A 19787-nucleotide genomic window follows, 5' to 3' on the forward strand; every position below is an offset into this window, starting at 1 on the left:
AAAATATTGAAACCTTAAAAAACAACAACAACAAAACAATGAGATTCCACTGTGCCTATTAGTGACCAAAATCCAGAGCATTGACAATACCAGATGCTGAAAAGTTTGTGAAGCAACAGAAATTCTTATTCGTCATTGGTGGGAATGCGTAATAGTTCAGCCACTTTGGAAGACAGTTTGGAGGCTTCTTACAAAACTAAACATACTCTGACCATATGATCCAGCCATCATGCTCCTTGGTATTTACCCAAAGGAGTTGAAAGTTTAAATGTTCACACAAAAAGTTGCACGTGGATGTTTATAGCAGCTTTATTCATAATTGTCAAAACTTGGAAGCAACCAGCATGTCCTTCAGTAGGTGAATGGATAAATAAACGGTGTTACATATAGATAGTGGTATATTACTCAGTACTCAAAAGAAATAAGCGGGCTTCCCTGGCGGCTCAGTGGTTGAGAGTCCGCCTGCTGATGCAGGGGACACGGGTTCATGTCCCGGTCCGGGAAGATCCCACATGCCGCGGAGCGGCTAGGCCCGTGAGCCATGGCCGCTGAGCCTGCGTGTCTGGAGCCTGTGCTCTGCAACAGGAGAGGCCACAGCAGTGAGAGGCCCGCGTACTGCAAAAAAAAAAAAAAAAAAAAAAAAGAAAGAAAGAAGCTATCAACCCATGAAAAGACATGGAAGAAACTTAAATGCATATTATTGAGTAAAAGAAGCCAATCCAAAAAGGCTGCATACTGTAGGATTCCACCTATATAACATTCTGGAAAAGTCAAAACTATGAAGACAGTAAAAAGATCAGTGGTTGCCAGACGTTAGGGAGGAGGGATGAATAAGAGGATTTTTAGGGCAGTGAAACTCTTCCGTATGATATTCTAATGATGGATACATGCCATTATACATTGGTTAAAATCCATAGAATGTACAGAACCAAGAGTGAAAACTGTGGACTTTGGGTGATTAGATATGTCAATGAAGGTTCATTTCTTAAAACAAATGTACCAGCTGGTAAGGGATGTTAATAATGGCAGAGGCTTAGCATGTCTGTGGGCAGAGAGTAATGGGAAAATCTTTGTGTTTTCCATTCAAATTTGCTGTGAACCTAAATATGGTATAAAATAATGCATTGAAGTAAAAAGGACAACAGAAAATGTTAGGTATAAGAGAATGCACTTTTAATAAATGACCTTGGGAAGAAAACCAAAGCTCAAGAACACTTGCCTGAAACCACACATTGAAAATGCATAGTGCCTATGTAGAAAATCATCTTCTTAGTTGGCCCATACAGATAATCACAGTAAAGCTATTGGAGTTTAAAGGTAAAGAAAAAAAATCTTTTGAATCCAGGCAAAAAGACCAAGTTACTTTTAAAGGAAGGAAAGTCAGATTGTCATGATACTTATTTTTAAGACCAACGCTTTATGCCAAATGAAAATGGAGTAACATATTAAGAAACTTAGGGAAAGAAAATATGTGTCAAAGATTCTAGCCAACCTCACTTTGCATACAAAGGCCATAAACTATTAAGAAACTATTTCTATCTGAAATTTACAAAGCACACTATTAAGTAAATGTTAGGTCAAAGGAGAAATGTCAAGTAAAACGGAAGAATTTCTTAAACGTAATGAAAATGAATACATGATGTTTTAGAATATGTGGGCATATCTAAGGAACTTATCAGGAGAACATTTTTGGCATTAAATGCATGTATTAATAAAAATTAAAAAGAAAATAAATGGATTAAACAAGCAGATAAAAAACTAGAAGAATAACAAAGTAAACAAAAGAAAGCAACAGGATAGAATTAATAAAGATAAAAAGGAAATTGATGAGTTAATTTAAAAATTGGTTCTTTGAAAAAATTCAACAAACTAAGAAAAAGGGAGAAAGTACAAATATTCTTGTGTATTAGAAGTTACATAAAGGTACAAAAAGGAAAACAGTCACAGCACAGTAAATTAAATCCTAAGGGACCATTTGCTCAGTTATATGCAGATAGATTTGGAAATCTTCATGAAATGAATCATTCTGTAGAAAAATTAAGTATACTCCAGAAAGTCTAAACAGACTAATTGTCATAAAATAAAGTAATAAAAGAATTTCCTGACAAGAATTGTACCAGGGTCAAATAAACGCGTACTTAACTATGCAGCTTAAATTATTCCAAAGATAGGAAAAGAAGGAAAACCTCCAGATTTATTTCATTGAGTAAGTATAACATGGATTCCAAAATCTTAAAAAATTATTTTGGAAAATTATAGAACAATTTTACTTAGGAATATTGATACATGATTCCAAAATAAAATGTTTTTAACAGAAAACAATGTTGCATTAAAATATACCTCATGACCAAGTGGGGTTTATTCCAGGAATCCAAGAGGGGCTCAATACCAAAAAATCCATTAGTATAATTCTTCATATTAATAGAGCTAAGAGGAAAAATTCTTTAGACATCCCTGAAGGTAGGGAAAAGTCTCTTGACAAAATTTAAAATCTATCAATGTTTCAAAAAATAATAAAATAGGAATTGATGGATAGCTCCTTAACATTTATTTTACAAACGCACATGCACACACAAACACACAAACACACACACACACTTGCACACTTCAGTTCAAAAGTCAGCACCTTATTTACTGGGGGTGGGACACTAGTGGTTTGTTTGTTTATTTTCACATATTTTATGGTTTTTATTTGTATGAAATATCCAGAATAGGCAGATCCATAGAGACGTAAAGCGGATTAGCGGTTGCCAGGGGTTTAATGGAGGGTGATTGCTTAATGGGTCCATGATTTCCTTTCGGGATGATGAAAATTTTTTGTAGCTAGTTAGTGGTGATGGTCACACAACATTGTGAATGTGCTAAATGTCACTGAATTACACACTTTAAAATAGTTAACATGGTGAATTTTATGTATCTATTTGGAGTAGACATTAATTCCTTTTACATTTTAATTGAAGTATAGTTGATTTACAATGTTTCAGGTGTATAGCAAAATGATTCTGTTATACCTTCCATATATATGTACATATATATGTGTATGAATATGTATATACATATTCTTTTTCATGTTCTTTTCCATTACAGGTTATTATAAGGTATTGAATGTAGTTCCCTATGCTATATAGTAGGCCCTTGTTGTTTATCAGTTTAAAATATAGTAGTATGTATCTGTATCTGTTTCTTTTTAATACATTTATTCATTTTATTTATTTATTTTTGGCTGCATTGGATCTTCGTTGCTGCACCAGGTTTTCTCTAGTTGCTGCGAGTGGGGGCTACTCTTCGTTGCGGTGCACGGGCTTCTCATTGCGGTGGCTTCTCTTGTTGTGGAGCATGGGCTCTAGGCGTGTGGGCTTCAGTAGTTGTGGCTCGCAGGCTCTAGAGCACAGGCTCAGTAGTTGTGGCACATGGGCTTAGTCACTTAAGGTGGATTCTTAACCACTGCGCCACCAGGGAAGCCCCAGCATGTATCTGTTAATTCCAAATTCCTAATTTATCCATCCCCCACCCTTTCCCCTTTGGTAACCGTAAGTTTGTTTTCTGTGTCTGTGAGTCTGTTTCTGTTTTGCAGATGTTTATTTGTATAATTTTTTTATTCCGCATATAAGTGATATCATATGATATTTGTCTTTGTCTGACATACTTCATTTAGTATGATCATCTCTAGGTCCATCTGTGTGTTTTATTGGAGTATAATTGCTTTACAATGTTGTATTAGTTTCTTCTGTACAACAACGTGAATCAGCTATATGTATACCTATATCCCCATACACTTGTTGCTTGAATTGGAAATAAGTTAAAGATGGATGTTCAGTATCTCTGCTGTGCATGTGTGTTGGAGGGACAAGCCAGTGTTATTAGACATAGAGACTTAAGTTTGGATGTGAAGAGGTAAAGCATCTGTAGTTGCAGATGATCTGATTATATGTCTAAGACTACCAAATGAGTCAGTGGAAAAACTACCAAAAATGGACTTATGAGAGACATTTATAGAACAGTGAGTTATAAAATCAGTGTACCAACAGCCTTCATATATGCAGACCAGTCAGAACATACACTGAAAGATACACATATATGGAATGATGCTTGTGCACACATACATACCTACACACATACAAACTCAAGTTTACATTAAGTTCGAAAGGGGACCAATGATTGTCTTAGGCCAGTCATTTATCAATAGTAATGGAGTGGTCCCTCAAAAAAGAAAATTCATTAAAAAAATAGGATTCTTGTTTAATGATCTTATTGCTACACATATAATTTTCTGGTACTACTCTTTTTGTGGACTCAGGACGGATATAGTAAGAGGATCTTTAAGATTTGTTTCAGCCCAACACTCCAATGATTCTATATTTCTAAGACTGGTCCATACTTACCGTACCTATAAAACAATACTATTGATTTTTATTAGGCTTCCAAAAAGGAAGTTGAGCCTTTTAGGTAAGACAATATCAAGAACTCTTTCTTCCAATTCCTATGGCATCACTTTAATTAAAAGTATATCTTCCCATAATGGAACATGATAGAGCAATATTTTATCTTCAGTGACTTCTCATTTCAGGATATTATTCACCATCATAAATAATGTATTAGTATATTAATGATGCATAATAGTTGTGATATTCCAGATGAACTGCTGCTCTTATTCAAGTGAGAATTTTTGAATAATAAAAATGTCAGTATAAGATAAATGCTGGATGATGTAAGAAAGATTCACTTTAAAATCGTTTATAAAACATTTTAAATATCAGATGCTTTCTCAGTGTTTTTCATAAAAATTAATTGAGGTAATAAAACAATTCTAGGAAAATAAATATTAACATTATTGCCATTTTCTATTTATTCATTGTGACTTTCAAAGAATTTTGGGCAAAAGGGAGGTAAAAGACCGATGTGTTTGGGAAAGAACATAAATTATTAATAGCATTATTTGTTTCTCAGAATCCTTGTGTTTTAGTTATATAATTATTTTTTCCCCAATACATTAATAGGAAAACAAAGTACGTGGTAGGTGTGGCAGAAAGGAAGTACCCTAATAATGTATGACTATGTAGTCTCTAAAGAATAAATGATTGCTTAAAGTTCTGATAAAACAGAAAAGTTATAAGAAAATGTCTAACAGTTTTTGGCAGATCATTCCATTGGCCAGAATGGAACTGTTTGTTAAATTATAATTTATAAGTTGTATGGAAATAATTCTTCAGTGTTTTAAACACATATTGATGCTGCTTACCCATTTAGGAAAGGGTGGTGACTTGAAAGGATAAAGATGACATAATTGAAATCCCCGAAGGAGGAAGCATTTTATGGAATACTTGAATAATACAGCATCAATAAATTGTCTTAGGAGCTAAAGACTCATTCCTGGAATATTTTAAAGATTTTAAAGAAATTCTCATTGTAGTCAAAGATGAGCTTCTGGTCAGTGTGTCTCAAAATGAAATGAAAACTTAAGAAAACACTGAAATCTTAGACTGAAAAACAATTGAATCTAAAATCTGGCAGAGATATCCACTAATTATAAGGTAGATGGAACCAGTTGGAGAAAAACCTACCTGGAATTCACCTCTGATACACACAGGTTTACCTCAAACACTAAGGAAAGATTGGCAGGCACTTCAGTCCATCGAACCTCTCTGCCTCTGACCCACAGGCTGTGCTAACAAGCATAGTGTGAATAAGCAGTTCTTTGTACCCTCCCCCACTCTGTCCCATCAACTCAGATTCCCACCAAATGGCATGGGCATTGGTAGGCAGGAAGCTGGCGATGACCCAGTGCATTTTGGAAGCGTTAGTCCTCTCAAAGTAGTAAAGGCATATGCGGAGATAGGAACAGGATTGTGGAAGTATAGGCTTGGGAAGGAGAAGCTGCTAAGTTAGAAGATCAGAGCTGAATTGAGTGAATGCCTGTTTAAAAAAAAAAAAAAGTCTTGCACACCATCTTTTTTTCTAGATCTGAGAGTATGACTTAACCATCATTGGAGTGAACACACTGCAGCAAATTGTTACCTAATACAGGGGTTGGCACACTTTTTTCTATAAATACTTTCTGCTTTGTGAATCAAATGTTTTTTTTTTTTTCTTTTTGTTAGAACTACTCAGTTCTTGGAACATCGTGGCATGAAAACAGCCATAGGCAGTATGTAAAAAACAAAAACACCTGTATTTTGTATCACAAAAAACACCTGTATTTATGGACACTGACATTTGAATTTCTTATGATTTTTATGTTTATAAAATATTACTTCTTGTGCTTTTTTTAGCCATTAAAAAAGGTTAAAGGCACTCTTAGTTCATGGGCTGTACAGAAACAGACAGTGGACCACACTTGGCCCATGGACTATAGTGCGTCTCTCCCTCATATAACATGTAGAAAATATTATATTCCTAAAGGAGAAGCTAGAACAAATACTATAGGAGCAATAATCAAAGATATTATAGAAGAAAAATGTTCTGCCTGCAGGTTAGATGTACTCACCCTGTTCTCTAGTTGGGAAAGAATACTCTGGGTGGAGCTAATAGTGAAGTTTTAGGAATGTAGAGGCGTGGCATTTGAGTGGGACTCCTTGACAGATGGTAATTAATAAGTTAATGAATGTGTTTGACATATGAATGAATGAAAGAATAAATGAATATAATATAAATGTAGATAAGTAGAGTGTGATGTGGAAGTATGCGTATCAGAAGGAGGACAAGGACAAAGGACTGAGAAGAAGAGGCATTTGTCAGTGACTGGGAATTCCCAAGTGTTCTTTTGGGCTTGGGGCAGGGCTTCAAATGCCATGCAACCAGCACAACTGTATTTGAAAGATAAGGAGAGCTACTGAATGCTTTAGAACGGTGGATTGTGTTATTTCAGCCTCTATTACTACTAAAGATGAGCAAAGCCAGACACTAGTTAAAATGGTCAGGACAGATTGTAATCAGTAATATACTACTGCAGTAGAGAAGAGAGCCCAGCATGAACTGAACTCAATGTCAATTCATACAGACTTTACTGGGTATTTTAAGAGGAGAATGAGGGAATAGGGAGGGGGGCACATGGGGACTCAGTAGGGTCAGGGAAGGGAAAAATTGCAAAGGGTTGGTCGATATAAATATTGATTAGGTCAGCTGTGTCTGCTAGCTGGCAAGTATTGAAGTTAGGATTCTGTTCTCCCAGAGAGACTGGGAGACAGGGGTGCCATCCTTCCTGATGATTACATTTCAAAGGAATAGCTTTCAGCTACTTGAGAAAGACACTCCTGAGTTGTAGGAGATATTAGTATATAGGAAAGGGACAGAGGAAGGATTCACCGTTGGAAGTCCTTTTAGTAAATGCTCTTAGAGAGGTTGGTGGGGCCTGTTGTCAGGTGTTGGTTAGAACAAAGTACTTTTGGTGGCCTTGAGCTTTCTCATGGAGGCCCTTTCAGCAGGGGCTAGAGTCACACTAGGGTTGTGGCCTTGAGCCATTAGAAACTGTGTTCATGCTTATGTCTCTTAATGTGAGTTTGGCAGGGGACAGGGATGGACAAAATCATCTTTTTTGAGAGTCTTTGGTTTTTATAGGCCAAGGTTGAGACCTAGTTGAAAAGAGGATTTAGAGGTGCCTGGGGAGAGTTTGGTCAAAGAGCGAATCTTTGTCATTTCGTACTGATCTGTATATTTAGACACACATAAACTTCCCTGGAGGTGTAATCAGTCCAGCCGGATTGAGTTTGCTGGAAGACAGCTTGCCTTTGAATATGCTCTGTTCTCTTTCTCCCTGGAATATCCTTGAGTAATTCTTCACCTAAAGGAAGCCTGTTCATCCTTTAGGCAGCTGTCAAATTTGCCTTCCTTTGTGAAGCCCTCCTGCATTTATTTGCATCCCCTCCTCCCTGAAAAGATACTTCTTTTTTCCTCCCTTCCTTTCTCTTTCCTTTCCTCCCTCCTCCTTTCTCTTCCTATCCACCTCTCCTCTCCCCTCTCCTCCCTCCCTCTCTCTCTCATTCAAGGATAGTGAATTCCTTCTACTGTACCCCTTGCTGCAAAATCACATGACCCTTTACATTTACTTTTTGAAACTATTATGAAATAATTACCAGGAAAACACCTGCAGGCAGAGGCAACATCCTATTCATCTTATATCTCAAGTGCATAGTACGTTTTTGAAGGAAGCAGATGATTAATAAATATTGGCTGATTTTAACTGACTTTCCTTCTTTGGACCAATGACTTGATTAATATTGATGTATCTATTTTGACAGTGCACCAATTCATTTGGCTTTTTTTTTTTTGCGGTACGCGGGCCTCTCACTGCTGTGGCCTCTCCCGTTGCGGAGCACAGGCTCCGGATGCACAGGCTCAGCAGCCATGGCTCATGGGCCCAGCCGCTCCGTGGCATGTGGGATCTTCCCGGACCGGGGCATGAACCCATGTCCCCTGCATTGGCAGGCGGACTCTCAACCACTGCGCCACCAGGGAAGCCCCATTTGGCTTTTTTTTTATGCTACTGTATCTTCCAAAGAATGCACAGACATAGTCTTCCTGCTTCAAGGAAGTTAATTTAATGTTTTTCATGTTACCAGAGTAAATATTCATATTTGTGACCGTAATGATGCTTCATCTTAACACCGATTGACAGTGGAATTGGTACCATGCACTTTCATTAGTAATTTACTATTTTCTGTAAAGGATAAAGCTAATCTGAAAGGGCTACCTACTGTAGGATTCCAACTATATGACACTCTGGAAAAGGCAAAGCTATGGAGACAGTAAAAAGATCAGTGTTTGCCAGGTGTTATGGGAAGGGTGGGATGAATAGGTGGAGCACAGAGGATTTTTAGGGCAGGGAAACTGTTACAGGAAGGGGGACCCCTTCCAGGTCCTGAGAGTGGGCTCTTGTCTCACACTCAGAAATGTGTCTGAGGAGACACACATGCTGACAAAGCAAAAGACTTTATTGGAAAGGGGCACCTGGGCAGAGAGCAGGAGGGTAAAGGACTCCAGGAGAACTGCTCTGCCACGTGGCTCACAGTCTCAGGTTTTCTGGTAATAGGGTGAGTTTCTGGGTTGTGTCTGGCCAGTCCTCTTGCTTGGCCCATATTTGGTCCGACTCAGGGTCTTTCCTGGTGATGCACACATCTCTCAGCCAACGTGGATTCCAGAGCAAAGGATTCTAGGAGGTTGGCAGGACATCTTATGGGCTGGCGTCTCCTCCCTCCTTTTGGCCCCTCCCGAATTCTTCCAATTAGTTTTCGGTGGCAGCACCATGTTTCTCACTGGGACCTGCAGTTGTAGGACAACTCATGTAAGTGGGTATCATTGTGCTGGCCGAGGCGGGCAGTTTTGGTCAACAGTTCCCTAACAAAACTGTTCTGTGTGATACTATAATGGTGGATACAAATCATTGTACATTTTTCAAAACCCGTAGAATGTATAGCATCAAGAGTCACCTCTAATGTGCAAACTATGGGCTTTGGGTGATAATCTAATGTTTCAGTGTAGGTTCCCTGATTGTAACAAGTGTACTACTCTGGTCAGGGACGGCTGTGTGTGTTGGGGGGTAATATGGAAACTCTGTGCCTTCTCCATTTTGCTCTGAACCTAAAACTGTTCTAAAAAATGAACTCCACCTAAAAAACAAAACAAAACAAAACAAATCTCAATTTTGTCAGTAGGAAAATTGATACTTAAATTGTATCAATTTCAGACAAGGTAGTTACACTGCATACAGTGAAACTATAACCATACTTATCAACAAAAATAAACCCCAGGAATATAATGTTGGGCAAAAAATAAAAAATTACAGATGGACATATACAGTATGATACCATTTATATCATGTTACAATATGAAAAACAATTCTGGAATTAGTATTAGAATATAGACATCGGTAGTAAAATTCTGAAAAAATGCCCTTGAATGATAAATATTAAATTCAGCAGAATGGTTATAAGTCCTTCAGGGGAACAAACAGAATAAAATCAGGGCTGGGTACCTGGTTCACTTCACCTGTGTATGTAATAATTTATTTTTTAGCTGGCTGTTGAAACATGGGTGCTTATTATAATCCTTTCATACCATTTTGTATTTCTGAAGTTCTTCATTAGAAAATAGCTTATGGAAAATGATGCTTGATTCGTAGCCAGAACATTTTGAAAATGATCAGTAAACACTCAAGTAATGAATCTGGGATTTGATGTCGTGAATAATAATATTTTGTCTTGTTAGATTTACATTCTCAAAGTTATGCCTTAAAAGCCTGCAGCAGAAATTGCTTGGCTGGAAATGATTGTAATTCAGGGTTTAGTGTAGGAGTAAGATAGTCAACTTGGTGAACAGGAATATAAGAATGGAGAAGAGCTAAGGGTGTTGGTACTAGAGAAATATACTGCAGCTATGAAAAGTAACCAGCTGCGGTTCGGACTTACTTTTCAAGCCCCTAGTAACTGAAGTTTACCACCAGTCTTTTAGTTCTTAAGCCTCAATTTGCATAAAACATATGACCTAAGTCGGGGTTCAGGATTCACCCAGTCTCCCACACTTATGGAGCTATTGACTGTGCATGGCATTCCTTTCTAATTTTCCCAAAGTTTCTCAATATTTTTTTCAATTCCAGGAAGCTACTACCAATCAATCTGCACCTGAAATGAAACTGATTTGCCATCCTGGGTTAGTCAGGATAAGCTAAGTTATGCTTTTGTAGGAAAAAACTATGAACCCCGAAGTCTCAGTGATTTAATTTGTGTACATGTCACATGTCCACCACTGGTTAGGGGGTCCTACTCCAGGTGGTCACTCAGGAGCCCCAGGTAACTAACATTCCATGTCTAGAATGACTTTAAGTACCATGGCAGGGGAAGAAAAGAGTATGGAGAACTAACTTCCTTTTCTGGGTGCTTTGTTCCCAAGGAGACAGGTCATCTCTGCTTAGAGCTAATTGCTCAGAGCTAATGGTCTGATCTAACTGTAAGGGAGCTGGAAAATTTGAGGGATTGCATGTCTGTTGAGTAAGTAGTATGTGCTTTTGCCACTTGGGCTGAAACTCTAGATTAGGCTTACTGCTGTTTAGAGGATCACAGTCAAAAGGAACTGGGTTGGGTACAGGGTGGGACAGAATATAACATGGTATTCTAAGTGTATATAGTGTAATATAATTTAGGAAGTTTAGAATATTGAAGGTTTTTGTTTAAAGATCTCCTGGCTCAATCATTTAATTTTATAAATGAACAAAGTGAATCCTAGTGACTCGCTCCAAGTTATAGAGATAGTTCATGGCAATATTGGGGCTCGACTGAAAAAGAAACCAAACTGTCAATATATAGAGAGAATAATATGACTGTCTACAGGGAAAATCTAAGAGAATCTGCAGATTAATTATTAGGTAATAAGATCATTCAGCAAAGTTTCTGGATATAGAATTGATATACACTAATATCACTACATTCTTGCAAAACCAACTAGAAAATTTAATAGAAGAAAGTTATTCACAATAGTATCAGAAATGATAAGACATGTGGACCAATTGTAAAATGGACGCATGAAACCTCTGGTGAAAACTTCAGTGTTATTGACAAGACATGAGGGAAGAACAGAATAAAAAGATTGTATTCTTTGGCCAAACACATACGTAATAATAGAAATTGTAACAAAACTGGTTAATACATAAACATGTACAAAGATGTAGATTTGTAGAGAGTGATAGCCTCATCACTGAATATGTATTGTCAGTGTTTGGCTAATATTTTGAAAAGGGAAACAACACTTTAGGATGTGTTAACCTGAATATAATATTTTAGAACTGTGTAATTTTTATACATACTCTCCATTTGCTAGCATTATATCTGTCAAAAAATACCAGAGGATATTAAAGTGATAAAAAAGAGTAGAAAATAGATTTTATAAATAGTTACCATAAAAAACAGATTAAAGGTTTGTGTTTGCCTTGTTTGGCAAAGAGAATCAATTTGATAGCATCAAAAAATACCAAAATGGTATTTATACCCATGTGACATTTATACGGTATGTGCCCATGGACCATTATTAGCATAACACCTGTTTCTCAGTATCTTTAGCTGTAGAATGTGTGAGATAATTGTACTTACGTTATGCTGTCATTATAATGATAGTATGAGATAAATAAAAAGTTCTTTGAACAGCGTCCATTGTAAATGCACAGTAAATGTAACCAGTGGTTTTTACTGTTTACTATTATTATTTCTGTTATTACTAATTAGGATGCCATTCAGTTATTTTCCATCACTACAGAAAATTCAGTGTGAATAGATTCTAAAAATGAGTTTGGATAGGTTTACAGAAGAATTTCTTTCTCCTAAAATTAATTGAGTCAGCATAACCTATAAACAGTGTTGTAGATTTTATATTTTCAGAAGTAACAGAGTTTGACTCATTTTGGATGCTTACTAGTTTTCAGTTAGAAAGAAGGACCACCCCCCTCTTTCAAATTTCATATGTGTTCTGTGAGTTTTTGAACAGTTTGTTAATTAATCAATTCAACAAATATTAATTGAGCATTTAGTAAGTTTTAGGCTCTTGGGATCAAGTGATGAATAATACATGATCCCTGCTGCTGTTGAGCTTTCATGCCTAGTGTGGAGACAGGAAGTCAATCTTTATTTACATGTCATAAGCACTCTTTAAGGTCCAGTACAAGATGCTGATGGAACCTACGGGAAGGTTACCTTGCTCAATCTTAGGGTTTTGGGTAAAGAGATGCCTAAGTCAGACCTTGAAGGATAAGTGTAGTTATTTTGGGGAAGAACTTAGAGATTAGTAGACCATGGCTCTACAGAAAGCATATTTATTAGAGCTATACTGAGGATAGTTCACCCCTCAGAAGGAAATAATACTTACATGTGTTTGAGTTATCTTTGGGTTTGCTCTTCGGACAAACACAGAACTGTTCTAATAGACTCATTTCTCATAAATACCCAGCTTACCTACAGCGTGAGATACATTTTTAAGGTTTAAGTCAGTTTTCTAAGGATAATTGAACACATTTGGAATGGTTTTTGAATGGAATCAACTTCTGAGATACGGCTTTTAAAATATTGACATCTTATATCCATTGGATATATTACCTTTCATTATTATTTACTCAAGGAGTTCACTGCATTGACTCCCATTTTTATTTCTGTTGAATAAACTGAAATAGGTAATATTGGTAAGCGATAAGTTAAATAGTTTAAAATCAAGAAGTTAAGGTAGTAAACTTACTAGTACGGTATGATGATGGGTCTCCTTATATATCTAAACATAAGAAATGATCCCTGTGTACTAAAATTTCATTTCAATTCATGTTTAAAAATTTTTTTGTTCATTTTTGGTTGAGGTACTCGCCAGTAATTTTCCATCACTGCTAATGAGTGTAGTGTTAGCAACTTTCAGACCCATGAGAGTAAAGTAATAGAGGCTTTTAGGAATAACTAATACTTTTTTCTTACTTGCTTAATATTTGATGAGTAAACAGTGACTTGAATTAAAATATACATATTATTTACCTTAGTTGGTTGCAGTTGATGGCATATTAATGTTTCAGGTGTGTAGGGGCTGATCATGAGAAAAGCTTACTTTATTAAGGAGACTTATAAGGCAGTGTGTGTTGGTCTTGCTTTGGTGTAGCAGGCACACGGGTTGTCAGCAGAGTGTTTGTACTGAGTTTAATTAATGAAATAGACTATAGTAGAACTTAAAATATGGAGCCCCCTTTAAAGTTCAAAAACCTTGCAGGACTTTAACATCATAGTAGTTGTATGTTTGGTGTCTGTTGCGAAAATGGAACGTGACTAAAAATACTACTGTGAGTTCAGAAACACTATTGAATATTTAAATAAAATATTGTCTTTGATTAATCAAATTTTAAAATAGTATATGCAGTTAATATACACACACACATATAAGCATTAACTTTCAAGATGTGTAATTATTCAGTATCAGACATGCTTTAGGAATGTGGGGTGGTTTCATTTTTTTTATCATCCCTAATTGCAGGCCCACAGATTGGCAATCACTGAATCATGTGTTGGAGATTTCAAGAAGCGTTGATTAACCTAGGGCATAATGTCTTTGTGAGAAGAGTTAGTGAAATAGTATTAAAGCGTATGGGTTTGGTTTTTTTTTTTTGAGGGGGACATGGAAATTACCTAAATAAAATGTTCTTTTAAAAATTGTACTTACAGTGTTGGGGATAAAAATGGAGGCAGAAAAGCCAGAAGAAAGGCAGGAGTATTACTTCGTACGGTCATCTTAAGTATCATGTAATGAAAAATCTAATCTGTATTGGTGCAAGAGGGATGGGGTCCAGAAAATTTGGAAAAAAACCATAGCAGATCTTGGTGGTATATTTCACACTGCCAGCAAAATTCACATAAAGTTGAGATTCAGTTCCTTAAACATAAAATGTGATGTTTTAGATAACGTGAAGAGACATTGAAGTATGGGTTATTTGCATTTTAATTAATTATTGAAAATGCAATAATTTCTCATGTATAATTGCTACCATGTAGGTTTTGGAGGTACTATAACTTCTGGAGTATTCTAAACGTTGTAATGTAATATTTTAACATTCTTTAGTGCCTAACATTTCCATGAAAACTGTCTAAAATGAATGTTTATTTGGTCTTTTAGGAAATGTGGTAACTTTCTGTAAAAAGGGAAGAAAATCAGTGCCATGAAATTCATAGAGTTTTGTTGTGTGTAAAATAAATTATTTAACTTAATTCATTTAATAAACACTTTATTGAGTGCCTACTATGTGCTAAGCAATGTCCAAAATCATGGTGATAGACACTGATTGAGATGGAGTTCATCATCTTGTGATCTTTCATTCTAGTGAATGAAAATAGAAGATAAATAATTTGGTTAACAATTAGTGATGCATACTGTGGAGGATAAGGTGGTGGTAAATGATAGGGTGACCCCATTCGATTGCTTTGGTCATAGAAGGCCTCTCTGCCAAATAACCAGAAGGAACCAGATGTTGGACGTGTAGAGGAAGGAGCATTGTAGGCAGATAGAAGAGATGGTGTGAGGACTTTAAGGTGGGAATGAGCATGGATTGTTCTGAGGACAGAAAGAGGCTAGCATGGTTGGAATCTAACAGGTGAAGTGGGTAAGTGACATGAGATGAGGTCAGAGAGATAGGCAAGGGCCAAATCATCAAGGGCTTTGCAAGCTAGGGAATGAGATTTGGGTTTTAAGTTCAATAGAAAGCTACTGGATGGTCATAAGCAAGTGTGTTCCATGATTTTTTGTACCGGTTAAGTTTTGTACTGGTTGCACGTGGAGAAAGGATTAGAGAAAACAAATGACAGAAGCTTAAACTGGGGTGGTAAAGGCAATAGGAGTAATTGGATTCAGAATCTTTATTGCATTGGGTTTGAGAGGTAAGGGAAAAAGAGGAATCACAAGATTCTGGGATTTGAGTATATTGTTGAGATGAGAAAGATGGGTGGAAGGCATAGAGAAAGGGAGACATTAATACTGAGTCCTATTTTGACTGTGCTGGGTTTATGACATCAAGTAGAGACATCAAATAAGCAGCTTAATATCACCCTGGAGTCCTAAGGAGAGGTCAGATCTAACGACATAGATTTGAGAGTCATTGGGTTATATTATGGTACAGTAAGTCCCTTACATATGAACGAGCTCTGTTCCGAGAGCATGTTTGTAAGGCCAATTTGTTCGTAAGTCCAACAAAGTTAGCCTATATAGTACTGTACTGTAATAGGTCTGTAATACTTTTCACACAGATAACACATAATAGACAAACACAAAAAATAAGGAAAACATTTTTAATCTTACAGTATAGTACCTTGAAAAGTACGGTAGTACAGTACAACAGCTGGCATACAGGGGTTGGCATTGAGTGAACAGGCAAGAAATAAAGATACTGTTCTACTGTACTCTATTCAGTACTGTACAGTAAAGTACACAAAAGCACAGCCACTTATAGAGTATGCATGCACGTGACAATGTACACCAGACACGTGAACTAACTTGCCTGATTGAACCTGCAAACACAGGTTTGCATCTTTGAAAGTTCACAACTTGAAGGTTCATATGCAGGAGATATACTGTATTCAAAACCATGGGTTTGGGAGAGAATCCTCTGGGGGAAATTTGTGAATGCAGAAGAGCAGGGGGCTCAGGGCAAGTACTTCCGACATTAAGAATAGATCTGAAAATAATGGCTCAGCAAAGGAGACAGTTTTTTTGTCTTCTAAGAATATAAAAATCTTTCTTAGAATCTTTATTGTCTAAATAAACTAGGAGAATGGTCTGTGAGTTTAATAATGCACAAAGTCATAGGGGCCTAAAATGTAAATGCCGTATACAGTTGACTTTTAGTGGTAGGTCTGTTTTGTTGCTGCAAATGTTGAAAAGTGTATGATGAACACAAAACTAAAATCACACCTTTGGAAATTAAAAAAAAGAGTCATATTTGGAAAAAGTAAGGAATATAAAAGGAACAAAGCAGTTGTCAAAAAAAAAGATAAAAGATATAATTGTAGTCCTGTTTCCTATGTGGGAGAAGAAAGAGAAAAGAAACTAATAGAAAACTCCATCCCAGAAATAGAAATACTTGAGAGGGGTAAGAAGATTGATGTGTAAAGAGAAGGAGGGAAACGAATAGAAGAAGACAAAACCATGAGGCTGGTCTGTAGATTTAAATAATTGAAGGGGGGCTGGAGGTAGTCTTTGTGCTCTGCCCTAACAAACTGCAGGAACAGGTAAGGCATAAAGTCTTTGGTGTGTTTTAATGCTGAGTAATGACTTCCATAGGAGTTAAAATCACCATCTACCATTTTTGTAATAGCCTCCCCACAGAAAAGTATGATAAAGATGGGTGTTAGGCTTAAAGACTTGGGTGCACTTCTAAAACCCAGGAAGAATAAGTATTTCAAACAATTTTAAAGCATTTTTAGGGCTTCCCTGGTGGCGCAGTGGTTAAGAGTCCGCCTGACGATGCAGGGGACATGGGTTCGTGCCCCGGTCTGGGAAGATCCCACATGCCGCGGAGCGGCTGGGCCCGTGAGCCATGGCCGCTGAGCCTGCGCGTCCGGAGCCTGTGCTCCGCAACGGGAGAGGCCTCAACAGTGAGAGGCCCGCATACCACAAAAAAAAAAAAAAAAAACATTTTTAGAAGAATCACATCAACTGGGCGTATATATAGTAATGGCTTGATTCAGAATAAGTCTGAAGCACTGTAGCCACCCTGAATACCTTCAGTTTTGAAGTTTCTTAGTTTTAATAAAGGTGTTCTGGAACTCATGTTGAGAATTTCACTGTGAAAGAGTATCTATCATGTATTGGAAGCACTCAAATATAAGTTTAGTATTTGGATTCCTTTAAAAGGCCAGGCTTTTTCTTTATGTGTGTGTGTGCATGTGTGTATATATGTATACACACACACATATATACATATATATGTACAAATACGTATACGCACATATACTTATATATATATAAACAGTGATGCTTCTGATGCATTTGAATTATTTATTCCTTCAGAAGCAAGTGCTTCATTCCCTTAACCAGTCAAATTATTCTTTGTGGTCACTTGACTATGGACACACATTCTCATTCGTCAACTCTGCTGCCTGATGGACGTAGGCGCAGTGCTGCGTGCTGGTATAGAAAGATGAAAGTGAGGTTCCTGACCTCAGGAATACATGGTTTCCAACAAGGATTCTAATCATCCAGGGCCGACCTATGAGGACTCACAATCCTTGGAAGTTGTAGCCACAATTATGAATATATCCATTTTTCAACAGGTTAATAATGAGGTCTATGATGAGCAAAAAAAAAAAAAGACTAAGAACCATTGGCCTAGGCTTTGCAGATGTAATATGTGACTGGATGACACAGTGTTATTTTTAGTTTTGTTTTCAGATTCTCCTAATCTTCTTAGGGAATCAGAAATCTTAATCTTGGCTTGATTGTCTTCATTCTGTTTTTGTTGGGACTTCCATCAGCCCCAAGAGACCAGTGCCACTGCAGCAACATAGCAGGGTGAATGAGGATAATTTCACATATATGTGAAAGGAAAAAATATTTTTGTAAGAGTCACTTTTATCTTGTTTTTGTGTCTTATATGTGTGTCTCTGATAAACTATTTAGCATTTGTATGAATGTGCTGAGATACTTCTGTTGCTCAGAATCGTGAACACTTAAAGTACAGTTCTTAGAGTTTTGTTTTTTATTGCATGGATCTACATAGATTTTGCTCCAAACTCAGAGTTAGTCTTAGCTTAAATTCTTAAAATGCTATCGACTTTTCTATTTCCTCCTCTTTATTCTGCTGGTGGAATTGTTATCATTGATCAGAATGTTTTTTCCAATGTGGCTTTCAGAAGGTGACCTTTGGCTGGAGGAAAGGAGCTGGGGATGGAACCCGATTTGAGTATAGAATAAGAAAAGTGTAAGATTTGAGTCAGGAAAGGTTAATAATAAAGAGAAAGAATGATAAGAAATAACATTATTAGGTTAGGGTGGGTCTTTGAACATGCAGCTTCTTTCAGAACTCTGCAATAGAAAATTCTCAGCGCTGTAATGACACTTGGTGTAGTGGCCTTCTGAGCCAGGAAAGGTTTTCTGAGGCACCCCAGGTACTTTTCCCACCACTAATAGTTCAAAGTCATAAGATAGTACTGGCTGAACCTAAGTATAGTATTCCTGAGGGGTGAGTTACAACATCTGCTAATAAAAAGTTTTATACTTTGACATGTTCTGCTAAGTTTTTATTGAGGGTTGTGAATATTTAATGTCCTCCTAGGAGCTTTTAGGTGAATCTGTTTTCACAGCACACGTGGTGAACCAAACTAATTATTATACTGTGAACCAAACTAATGGGTTTTAATTATGCTAAGGGCTGTGGAGCTGCGGACAAATTCATAATGTGTTTTAAATTGCTAGAATGGAAAGCACAAACCAAAGGTCTAACCTGGAATAATGTTTGGAAAATAATTTCCTTTGCTGAGATGCCAGCTCTCGCTTTTATTTCTCAAGTTGAAGAATACAGTTGACCCGTGGTATTCACATCTGCAAGGTGGGGGAGAGGAAATGTTGCGCTTGACTTTGGGGGACCCAGATTTTAGGTGAGGGTTTTCACTTCCTCTCTCTTTGGATTTGAACAAGTCACCTGACAAGAAGCACTTCCTCTGCCTTGGCTGTAATATAGGGAAGCGCTATCACATAGGGGAGGCTTACTGAAGATTGCTGAGAGATTGTGACAAAATGATATATGGACAGTGGATATTTAAGAGGTTTCTTCCCTATTGTTTTGGTTAAGGGAGGTGTGAGTCATCACTAACAGAGCCATTAGAATTTCTCTGCCTGACTGGCAATCTGGTTACTTTAGTTAGTGTTTTTCCCCTTTGATTATTATTGTACTCCTTTAATTTTCTGCAGTCTCTTAATCTATTAAACATGGCTGTTTGGGGGCTTCCCTGGTGGCGCAGTGGTTGAGAGTCCGCCTGCCGATGTAGGGGACACGGGTTCGTGCCCCGGTCCGGGAAGATCCCACATGCCGCGGAGCGGCTAGGCCCGTGAGCCATGGCCGCTGAGCCTGCGCATCCAGAGCCTGTGCTCTGCAACGGGAGAGGCCACAACAGTGAGAGGCCCGCGTACCGCAAAAAAAAAAAAAGGCTGTTTGGGAAAGGGGGTCAGCTGTACTTCCTTTTGTATCCCAGTTGACATGTAGGTATATGTTAATTTTAGTATTTGTCTGATCTCTTATTTCTAAAAATGGGTGAGGCTTAAATGATACCCTTGTTGGTAACATATTGAGTGTAGCC

General features: G+C 37.3%; 1 protein-coding gene across 2 annotated transcripts in view; it reads left to right on the forward strand.

Annotated features, from left to right (window-relative positions):
• Positions 1-19787, forward strand: part of RYR2 (ryanodine receptor 2) — a 725859-nt gene that overhangs the window by 214793 nt on the left and 491279 nt on the right. The window lies entirely within an intron of this gene.

This window comes from Mesoplodon bidens (assembly GCF_964165515.1).
Source record: "Mesoplodon bidens genome assembly, chromosome: 1".
Taxonomy (NCBI): domain Eukaryota; kingdom Metazoa; phylum Chordata; class Mammalia; order Artiodactyla; family Ziphiidae; genus Mesoplodon; species Mesoplodon bidens.